Genomic DNA, 12,791 nt, shown 5'->3' on the forward strand with positions numbered 1-12,791 from the left:
TCTTGTGAGGAATTGCCATAGAAGTGATAAATAAAAAGGGTGGGAATTGATGGAGGGCTCTTTCTCAATTGTTTTCTACATACCCACTATACGTCTCAAGCATAATCACTCTTAAAATTGCAGATACTTTCAAGCAAATGTGTACACTATTAAAGAATTACCCTATTTTTGAATAGAAAAGCTTGTATCATGTTTTCTGAATATACTGTGAAATCTTTGCCTGCTCTCAAAAGCAAAGAAACCCATTCTGCTCTGAGAAGACTACATAACCAAAATTAAAAACTTAGCTGAATCCTTTAAATTAGTAAAGCAGAGGATCTAGTTGGATAAGTTAACTTTTTTCACGATTTCTAACTGGCACTGACCTTTCTCATACAATGATTTTGTATTCTACTTATTTTATGATGTTTATGTTACTATAAAATCTATTCCCATGCTTATAAAAGCAGTTCACTTTACATGTCACAGAAAACTTTTGTCTATTTCACAAAAAGAATGTTTTCCACTGGAATTGAAAATTAAGCTATTAAATTTCCTCAAATTTTATTGGGAAGTGTGTGCTCTTTTTTAACTTCTTGAATTTATGGTATAAGTCTAACCATTAATTTTCTGTTGTGTGTACTGTGCTTAGTCACTCAGTCATGTTCGACTCTTTGCAATCCCGAGGACTGTATCCCACCAGGCTCCTCTGTCCGTGGGATTCTCCAGGCAAGAATACTGGAGTGGGTTGCCATTTCCATCTCCAGGGGATCTTCCTGACCCAGAAATCAAACCAGCATCTCCTGTGTCTCCTACATTGCAGATGGATTCTTTACCTGCTGAACCATGTTGTTTACATATATTAAAAATCAGAGGGGGTGGGGAAAAACGGGTCTATGAACTCTTGCCAATGTTATCCGAAATGTCAGCATTAAAATTTTAGGAAGAAAAAGTGACAGAAGATATAAGTTTACTGACAGCTTTCCCCCCAAACTAAACAAACAAAAATGTTTTCAGTGAAAATAGTATAATGTAGTTAGCTACTGAAGGATTTGGGATGCCTGAGCTCTGGTCTATCACAAGGAAACAAATGTGAGCAAAGATACAAAATTTCAATGAAAAAGCAATAGGAAGAGCCACAGAAAATAGTCTAAGCAATAGAATAGCACATGTACAAACACACGCTTAATAGGAGGAAGCAGGTACTGCTCTTGAGAAGTGATTAGTAACAATTAGAGGCCACCTAGGTTTCTGCACTTGGAAGTGATGCTTCATGGAGTAAGATTTTAAAACAGAAGGATCCAAAAACAGATCCTCCTTCTCAAAAAACTTTCACTGTGTCTTCTGTAGCACTAATTTCATCATAAATATCACCTCTAACTCTGCACCTCATTATAGGATGCTGCCCACAATACTTTCCTTAAGTGAACCTCAGAGTGCACGATTTTCCTTGCAGTTCCCCACCCCACACCACCAAAGGAGGACAGTCATACTCTGACCTGCCATAAACACAGAGTTAGGAAAATTGTCTCAACTACAAACGGCTGCTCTCCAACCTACACTCAGTCACTTTATCCAGTGACTAGGGCTTCCCAGGTGATGCAAGTGGTAAAGATGCAAAGATAAAGTGCCTGCCAATGCAGGAGATGCAAGAGACATGGCTTCAATCCCTGGGTCGAGAAGACCCCCTGGTGGAGGAAATGACACCCCACTCCAGCATTCTTGCCTGGAGAATCCCAGGGGCAGGGGAGCCTGGTGGGCTGCCATCTATGAGGTCGCACAGAGTTGGACACGACTGAAGCGACTTAGCAGCAGCAGTAGCAGCAGCCAGACTTTAAGACTTGGAAGTCATATAGACACCTAAAATCAGCCAGGCCATCATTTGCATTGCCATTTCTTTTTCTAGCCTCAGTATTCTAGGTAATCACACTATTCTATCACACCACCTCAGTACTCTATTCACTGTATCCTTCCCCCACCGTTTATGATTAAGTCCTATAGATTCCATCTCCTATTTAGCTCTGAAATTGGACATTTTCTCTCCTCCAGTGTACAGGCCTCATTATTTCTCATTTGTATTTTACTTTTGCTACTATCCCCACTGATTTCAATTTTTCCACTTACTGTTAATGTTTTTAAAACACTTTATATTGAAAGTGAAATGACATGGGCTTTTGTGTAAAATCCTCTCAGGAGTTCTTTCTGATTTTGAATCAGTAATTCATTTAATACTTCTGAGGTTCTACCTTCTCACATTTTTACTGGATTAGAAAAGTATCCTCCTATACAGAGTTAAATTAACTCATGCATGTTAAGTGCTTACCCATTATTTGGAAGCTGGAGAAGGAATTACATAAGCAGGTCCATAAACTCAAATATCAGCAGGCAGACCCAGGAGTGGATGGAGCAGCCTCCCCATTTCGTAGCCGATGGCTACGCGGCCCCAAAGAAAGTGCGTGGCAGTGTTGCATTTTCCCACCTCTAGGTCAGAGTCCTGTTTGGCACCTGCCCAGGCTGGCCGGACGTGGCTAAGGGTCTGAATCCCCCTACCCGGTGCCCAGCGCCTCCCCTGGGGAATCATTAACTTTTAACTTGACCACTGTTATTATGACTCATTTATTCAAAGACTCTCCTTTACCCTAAGGATAAAATTGAAAACCTTAAAATGGCTTTCAGGGTCTCTATAATTTAATTCTAACTTCTCTAGCCTCATCTTTCTACACTCTTGTGATAGAAGCCCTAATTTCAGTCAAGTGCTTTTCCTTCTCCTTTTTCTGACATGGTTAATTGTTAATAACAACTCACAGGCCTCTTAAAAACACATTTCAAAAATTACGGATGCTAGGAGGGCAATGGGGAAAGGTCTGCAAGGAAGGAGTGAAAAGAGTCAAGAGAATTTTGTTGAATACTTAAAGTTCTATATCTTAATTGGGTGGAGTTTACACAAGTGTGTATGTTTGTCAGATAACTGTAGAGTTAATTAATCCATTTTATTGTACATAAATTATACCCCAATAAATTGACTAAAAATGATTCCAAATGGAAGCTCTTCATCAACTCTTCTCTCCCTGGTCTAAGTGGCCGTATGTGAACTTCCATATAACACACATTAACTCTTTTCATAGCACTTATTCTATCGTCTTGCCAAGCACTAAAGAAATTATGAATCCCTCTGAAAACTCTGGAATACTTATTTTAACATCTGTATCTCCAACATCTGATATAAGAGCCCAAAACATAATTGTGTTTCAAATAATATTTATGGGACCAGTGAATGAATGAATTGCAAATTGAGATCATAATTATAAAATCAGGTTAAAATTTGATAATGTTGAATTAGGTGATTATATGTTTACAGTTTCTATGTTAAAACTTTAAAGTAACTGTACAACACATCTAATGCTCTATAATAAGTTTAATTTATACAATCGAAGATTAGAATGTCACCCAATTACTAAAAATAGCTATGTAGCTTCATCATCAATATAAATCTTATCAGAATGCATATCAAATAGAGGACTTATTTTCTCTTTTATGGGAAATAAGTAAGCAAACAATTAAAAACTGTCATCTACTGATTATTAAAAAACTCATTGTAGCAATGAATATCAAGAACATATAGAAATTAAAACTAAGATGAGAAAATGTGATACTAATGTCAACAGTGGAGATCCAACCAGTCCATCTTAAAGGAAGTCAGTCCTGGGTGTTCACTGGAAGGATTGATGCTGAAGCTGAAACTCCAGTACTTTGGCCACCTCATGCGAAGAGTTGACTCATTGGAAAAGACCCTGATGCTGGGAGGGATTGGGGCAGGAGGAGAAGGGGACAACAGAGGATGAGATGGCTGGATGGCATCACCGACTCGATGGACGTGAGTCTGGGTGAACTCCAGGAGTTGGACAGGGAGGCCTGGTGTGCTGTGATTCATGGGGTCGCAAAGAGTCAGACATAACTGAGTGACTGAACTGAACTGAACCGAATGTCAACAGTAGTGTCATGTCCAAATATACCAAGAAAACCCTGGAGTAGAAAAAACACAAAATTTCCACTGCACCAAGGCACATGTAAAAGTCATTACTGATATACTCAGAATGCAATATACCAAGGAGAGTTGGATCCTTAAAGAAATACATGCCTACCAGCAGGCAAAGTTCCCAATGATAATAGATGGGATTGAGGCAATCATCCTATAAAATGTAGAATATAAGCTCATATGACCTGGTTTTCAGGGGGCATATCATCCATCAGTCTCATTGATAACTTTGATAAAGTTATCACTTAATCAACTCTTATAAAGTATCCTTTTTCTTGGATTAGGAAGAGTTATAAAATCCAGTACATTTTAGACTAAATTAAGATATTATAAAGACAGAATCTTTTATAATATCTCAGATGTTCCAATTATTGTGCCTTCAAGCATAGTTTCTCCTAAAGGAAAAAGCCCTTAGCTTTCCCACCAAAAAAAAGTTCACTCATATTTAAACTCACATGACCTTGCCCTTCCACAGTTTGGATGGCAAGTAAATGTATGATTTAGGGCAGCCAGTCTTCAACTTTATCATTGTAGTTAATATACAGTATTATATTAGTTTTGGATATACAGCATAGTGATTCAATATTTTACAGATTATGATTAATTAAAAGTTATTACAAGATAATGGCTATAATTCCCTGTGCTATAGAATATATCTTTGTTGCTTATATATCTAATACATGGAAGTTTGTATCTGTTAACACCATACCCCTAATTTGTGCCCACTTCCCTCTCCCCTTTGGTAACTACTAGTTTGTTTTCTATATTTGTGAGTGTGTTTCTCTTTTGCATATACATTCATTTGTCTTATTTTTAAGATTCCATGTATAAGTGTTATAGACTTTTTGTCTTTCTCTGATATAGTTCACTAAGCATAATATTTTCTAGGTCCACTCACCTTGCTGAAAATGGCAGAATCTCATTCTTTTTATGGCTGAGCAGTATTCCAGTCTGTGTGGAATATTACTTAGCCATAATCTGAGTAATATCACATCTTCTTTATCCATTCATCTGTTGATTGGCATTTGGAGTTTTTCCATATCTTGGCTATTAAGTAATGCTGCTTTGAACATCAGGGTGCACATATCTTTTCAAATTAGTTGTTTTTGTTATTTCCAGATATATAACCAGGAATAGAAATGTTGGATCACATGGTAGTTCTATTTTTAGTTTTTGAGAAACCACCATAGTAGCTGCACAAATTTGCATTCCCACCCACAGTGTACAAGAGTTCCCTTTTTTAACATCCTCTCCAACATTTCTTATTTGTACTCTTTTTGATGATAGCCATTCTGATAGGTGTGAGGTGATAGCTAACTGTAGTTTTGATTTGCATTTCCCTGAGACTTAGTGATACTGAGTGTCTTTTCATGTTTTCGTTGGCCATCTATATATCTATTCTATTTGAAAAAATATCTGTTCAGGTTTTCTTCCTATTTTGTAATTGTTATTTTTGATGTTAAGTTGCATGGACTATTTATACATTTTGAATATTAACCCTTTTATCAGCTGTATCTTTTACAAATATATTCTCTGATAGCACAGGTTTTCTTTTCATTTTGTCTATGATTTCCTTTGTTGTGCAAAAGCTTTTAAGTGTAATTAGATCTCATTTGTTTATTTTTGCTTTTAGTTCTTTTGACTTAGAAGACAGAACCAAAATAATATTTCTATGATCTATATTGGCCTTATATTTAGGTCTTTAAACCATTTTGAGTTTATTTTTGTATATAGTATCAGGTAATGTTCTAATCTCTACTATCCAATTTTCCCAGCACCACTTGTCTTTTCTCCATTGTATGTTCTTGCCTCTCTTACAGGCCAATATATTTGATGAATATAGATGCAAAAGATTCTCAACAAAATATTAGCAATCCAAATTCGGCAATGTATTAAAAGATCATATACCATGATCAAGTCAGATTTATCCCAGGATCAAAAGGATGGTTCAACATTTTCAAATCAATCAATGTAAGAAGGATAAAAATCTAATAATCTTCTCAACAGATGCAAAAAAAGCATTTGACAGAATTCAACCTTCACTCATGATTACAACTCTCATCAGAGTGGGTATATAGGAAACATTTCTCAACATAATAGAGCGCATTATGGCAAAGCTGCATCCTTCTCAACAGTGAAAAGCTGAAAGCTTTTCTTCTAAACTCAGGAACAAGATAAGGATGCCCATTCTCGCTACTTCTATTTAACATAGCGTTGGAAATACTATCCACAGCAATCAGATAAGAATAAGAAATAAAAGGCATTCAAATAGGAAGGGAAGAAGTAAAAGTGTCACTATCTGCAGATTATATGATACTTTAAAAAACTGTCTCCACCCCAAAATTATTAGAACTAACAAATGAATTCAGCAAAGTTGTAGTGATGTATATTAATATACAGAAATTTACTGTGTTTCTATATGTAAATAATGAACTAATAGAATCAAAATTTTTTAAAATCATTTAAAATCATAAAAAAATAAAAATACATAGTAATAAACAATCTTCCCTGATAGCTTCCCTGTCTTCCCTGATAGCTCAGCTGGTAAAGAATCCACCTGCAATGTGGGAGACCTGGGTTCGATCCCTGGCTTGGGAAGATTCCCTGGAGAAGGGAAACGCTATCCACTCCTATATTTTGACCTGGAGAATCCCGTGGACTGTATAGTCCATAGGGTCACAAAGAGCTGGGCATGACTGAGTGACTTTCACTTTCACTTTCAATAAACAACCAAGGAGGTGAAGGACTTATATGCTGAAAACTATAAAACATTGATGAAGGAAACTGAAGATGATACAAAGAAATGGAAAGATATTCAGTGCTCTCAAATTGGAAGAATTAATATTATCTAAATATTCCTGCAATAAGGAAATAATTTTCAGATTAAACAGCCATTTGTGAGTCTAGAATGAAAGGTGGGATTAGCCAATAGATTATTAGGTTTGGGGCCCAAGTGTATCAAATGAGGGTATCAATAGATGCAAAAACTAAACAGTATTAAGGAAGAGAGTGCAGAGTGACAACTGGGTTGTAAATGGCTTGATAAACTGAAGTTATAAGGCTATCAAAATTATAAATAAGCAAAACCAATGAGGTAGAGAAAAGATACAGAGAAGCGGATAAAAGAAACCAAGGGATAGAGACAGGAATATGGAAATGTGGAGCTGTGTCTCAATTAATTTATGGTAACAAAATGTTACTGGTTCAAAGATCTATATGTAGCTCAATTTTAACAAGATATTATGTGTCCAGCTTTTTCTGGATTTTCTATGGATATATGTCTTTCCAACAAACCTATAGACTCCAAAATTAATTGAGACTTAGTTTCTTGAAACCAAAAATAAATAAAATTTAAAAGTTTAATTAAAATGAGTTTTGATGGGAATTTCTTGGCAGTCCATTGGTTAGGATTTTGTGATTTCACTATCTGGGTTCGATCCCAGGTCAAGGAACTAAGATCTGACAAGCCACAAAGCATAGGGAAAAAAAAGACTTTCTATGCATTTTAGGTATCAGAACACAGAATGACAAATAATAATTTACTTAGATAAAATCTAGGGAAACATTACCTTTCTAAGAAACAAAAATATAATTTTAGGAATTATACCATATTGTACAAATACTGTCACTATTACCACTATATAACATTCTTTTAGCATAGATTTTTAAAACTAAGCTGAAAAAGATGACAGAAAAATAAATTGACAACTTTTATGTACTTCTAAATGATGTGAAATTATGCACTAACAGCTTTATAAGCTGAAATACAGCCTGTTTGCTCTTTCCATCTGATAGAAAAGAACAAAAGCTCTTGATATAGCCAGGAAAGAAAAGTACTGTTAATACCATTGTTCATCATGAAAATCTTAAAGTATAATATGAATATTTCAAGACCAGTCCAATATAATTTCTAAATGTTCGCACTCATAATTTTGGAAGGAGCAAAACTTCTAATGACACTTTGACCTAGTATATACTATATTGAATTATATCTTTTTTTGCAGTAATCTCTGTGTACCTATTCAGCAAACACACACACACACACACACAAATGAACCTCTACTGTTTATATATTGAAAACAGTCAAGAAAAAAAAAAAGAAGAAAGAAATGCTTATAATAAATACTGATTCCATTGTATACACATGTATTTCCTGTCCCATGACATAATTGGGTGGACTCAGAAAGTCATACAATAGATTTTAATCATTTAATCTGGCTGTTCTAACTCCCTGGGCCAATGTTTTCTTTTCCCATGAGAACTCTCTATAGTACTAGAGCACTAAAGACGCCTTTCTCTCCTGACTGAAACACAAGATACATACAGTGTAGAACATAAGTTATTCCTGCCCAAGGAGAGAAGAGAGACAAAGTTTATATCTCCTAGAAATAAACAGTACAATGCTTTGCCCCAGCTATTTCACCTGTGATGCCTAAGATGATGCTTAAGACATTCTGCCCTGTTAGTTCAATCAATCACTGTTAGTTTGGCTAGTCCCTAAAGCAGTATGCCTAAAGGTCCTGAGCTGAATATGTTAAATATCCTAGATGTCTGAAAGAAATGTTTCCTTAGTACAGGATTTGCATCCAGCCTGATGAAAAGTTTGCCTGAGCTGCTCTTTCAATCCCCCTTTCTAGTCACCTCACCATTCAATTTGTTTCCAAGCTGTATCTCAAGGGAAATCCTTCTCCATAACTTACCATGTTTTAAAAATGCCCTCAACTTCTCCAAAATCTCTTTCCATGTTCATTTCCACTCCTTAATACAAATATTTTCTTATATTTCACTATCTACTTGCTTTAAGGGGGAAGCCGTCAGGCCATGTGGGGTGGAGCAGCTGCATTACCTAGATCTAGAAAACAAATATTTGGAGATTAATTTGAGGTCCTCAAAGTCCTCAAACCACAATGCACAGCAAGCCATTCCACAAACTTGAATAGCTAAGACATTAAGGAACTAGAAGATTAAGAGTACAAAATTGTTTTTTTGTCTCAAATAAGGTATCTGTAAGCTAAGAAGAACTAAAGAGCCTCTTGATGAAAGTGAAAGAGGAGAGTGAAAAAGTTTTCTTAAAGCTCAACATTCAGAAAACGAAGATCATGGCATCCGGTCCCATCACTTCATGGAAAATAGATGGGGAAACAGTGGAAACAGTGGCTGACTTTATTTTTCTGGGCTCCAAAATCACTGCAGATGGTGATTGCAGCCATGAAATTAAAAGACACTTACTCCTTGGAAGGAAAGTTATGACCAACCTAGACAGCATATTAAAAAACAGAGACATTACTTTATCAACAAAGGTCCATCTAGTCAAGGCTATGGTTTTTCCAGTGATCATGTATGGGATGTGAGAGTTGGACTGTGAAGAAGGCTAAGCGCCAAAGAATTGATGCTTTTGAACTGTGGTGTTGGAGAAGACTCTTGAGAGTCCCTTGACTGCAAAGAGATCCAACCAGTCCATCCTAAGGGAGATCAGTTTTGGGTGTTCATTGGGAGGACTGATGTTGAAGCTGAAATTCCAATACTTTGGCCACCTGATGTGAAGAGCTAACTCATTTGAAAAGACCCTGATGCTGGGAAAGATTTAGGGCATGAGAAGAAGGGGATGACAGAGGATGAGATGGCTGGATGGCATCACTGACTCATGGACATGGGTTTGGGTACCCTCCAGGAGTTGGCGATGGACAGGGAGGCCTGGTGTGCTGCCGTTCATGGAGTCGCAAAGAGTCGGACATGACTGAGTGACTGAACTGAACTGAAGCCCTATTTGTTATCGTTGATTCTGTATCTCACTTAACTTGAACCTACTTTCCACTGGGAAACGTTAAATGAATATAATGAGTAAATCACATTTCTTCAACTATCAGATGAATAAAACTAATAAACATTTATGGTTGTTATAATGCAGATAAGAATAAAATAATTTTGGGGAATAAAAGGATGAATACTATAATACTATTTATATGTTTATTTTACGTATATTCAAAAATAAGACCAGTATATCAAAGTTGTGGTTTCACAGATATCATTTGCTTGTCACAGTGTTAAAACAGATCATTCTCTAACCATATACATTTTCAAAGGTGGCATATATTGTGGGCAAATCCTTTGAAATAACAAGGGACTTTTATCCTTGTAGGACTTAACCTTATAAACTCACTAACAGGAAATACAAGTATTGTTAAATGGCATTTCTGTGCACAAGTCTATGAAAAAGAGAATTCTCAATTCCACCAAAGAACAAGACCTCAAAATACTTGTCACTGAATTTAACAATTTTTAGCTATCATTATAGAACTCCTTTTTATTAGATAGCCATCTAATTAATTTTGTGTGTGTGTGGACAATGGATGGTCTCTCCTACTCCACCATTTTGCTGATGTTACCTGCTAAGTAAATTTTCTACAAAAGTATGTTTCAGAAACATATACAAAGCACAAAAAAAGAGTCTAAAATAAAACCATTTCTGGGGTAAAATAAATTATCTGCAATATGTCAAGCACATCTGTAAATATAAGATGTATGTGGAATGCTGTTAATTTAATTCCAAACTTCTAATTACTGGTAATCTTATTTGAAAGAGATGATACACGTGTACAAGGAAGAATTATAGCACAGTGCAAGATTGCATAAAATGGAGTGCTAATCTGAATATAATTAAAAATAAATTACAGAATGTTCACAACATATCCTGTTGAATTAAATTAACTTTCAATTATAAGTGAAGACTTCATAAATAAGAATCTATCTGAACTTCAAACAGATAAATGGTTTTCTATAGAGAAATCAAAAGACAAGCCTGAGGTAAGAAGTAGATGAAAAGAGGAAGGTTTAACAGAAAAGCTGAAAAAAAAAAAAGAGTAAAACAAATAACCATGGCTTACAATAGAATATTTCATGCAAAGAAGGGCACAAACAAGGGAAGAAATAGTATGACCTAACAGAAGCAGAAGATATTAAGAAGAGGTGGCAATAATACACGGAATAACTAAACAAAAAAGATTTTCATGAATCAGATAACCACGTTGGTGTGATCACTCACCTTGAGCTAGACATCCTGGAATGCAAAGTCAAGTGGACCTTAGGAAGCATCACTATGAACAAAGCTAGTGGAGGTGATGGCATTTCAGCTGAGCGATTTCAAATCCTAAACGATGATGCTGTGAAAGTGCTGCACTCAGTATGCTAGCAAATTTGGAAAACTTGGAAGTGGCCACAGGACTGGAAAAGGTCGGTTTTCATTCCAATCCCAAAGAAAGGCAATGCCAAAGAATGATCAAACTACCTCACAATTGCACTCATCTCAATGCTAGCAAAGGAATGCTGTAAATTCTCCAAGCTAGGTTTCAATAGTACAGGAACTGTGACTTCCAGATGTTCAAGCTGGATTTAGAAAAGGCAGAGGAACCACAGATCAAAATGCCAATACCTGTTCAATCATAGAAGAAACAAGAGAATACCAGAAAAACATCTACTTCTGCTTTATTGACTATACCAAAGCCTTTGACTGTGTGGATCACAATAAGCTGTGGAAAATTTTTCAAGAGATGGGAGTTTCAGACCACCTGACCTGCCTCCTGAGAAATCTGTATGCAGGTCAAGAAGAAGCTGTTAGAACTGGACATGAAACAACAGACTGGTTCCAAATAGGGAAAGGAGTATGTCAAGGCTGTACATTGTCACCGTGCTTATTTATATGCAGAGTACACCATGCAAAATTTCAGGCTGGATGAAGCACAAGCTGGAATCAAGATTTCTGGGAGAAATATCAATAACCTCAGATGACACCACCCTTATGGCAGATGACACCACCCTTATGGCAGAAAGTGAAGAAGAACTAAGGAGCCTCTTGATGAAAGTTAAAGAGGAGAGTGAAAAAGTTGGCTTAAAACTCAACATTCAGAAAACGAAGATCATGGCATCCGGTCCCATCACTTCATGGGAAATAGATGGGGAAACAGTGACAGACTTTATTTTTTTGGAGATCCAAAATCATTGCAGACGGTGCCTGTAGCCATGAAATTAAAAAACACTTGCTCCTTAGAAGAAAAAGCATATTAAAAAACAGAGACATTACTTTGCCAACAAAGGTCCATCTAGTCAAAGCTATGGTTTTTCCAGTAGTCATGTATGGATGTGAGAGTTGTACTATAAAGAAAGCTGAGCACCCAAGAATTGATGCTTTTGAACTGTGGTGTTGGAGAAGACTCTTGAGAGTCTCTTGGACTGCAAGAAGATTCAACCAGTCCATGCTAAAGGAAGTCAATCCTGAATATTCATTGGAAAGACTGATGCTGAAGCTGAAACTCCAATATTTTGGCCACCTGATGTGAACTGACTCATTAGAAAAGAGCCTAATGCTGGGAAAAATTGAAGGTGGGAGCCGAAGGGGACAACAGAGGATGAGATGGTTGGATAGCATCACCAACTTGATGGACATGAGTTTGAGCAAGCTCCCGGTGATGGACAGGGAAGCCTGGCATGCTGCAGTCCGTGGGGTCACAAAAAGTCCAACAGTACTATGTGACTGAACTCATCTGAATTTAACAATAGAAACACCAATAGCCTGTGTAAGGAACACAAAATATCATTCAAGCAGAAAGGAAACTTATTAATCAAAAAGAATATTAAGAATCTTTATAGACACCTAAAGAGTATATATTACTATATCTGAAATGACAAATAATATATTTAAGCACCACCCATATTTAATTTTTAAAAATGGTTTTTAATAATCAGTATTTAAAACCAGAACAAAACTGTTTAAATTTAATGC

The sequence above is a fragment of the Bos javanicus genome, chromosome 2 (assembly GCF_032452875.1).
Source record: "Bos javanicus breed banteng chromosome 2, ARS-OSU_banteng_1.0, whole genome shotgun sequence".
NCBI classification, from domain to species: domain Eukaryota; kingdom Metazoa; phylum Chordata; class Mammalia; order Artiodactyla; family Bovidae; genus Bos; species Bos javanicus.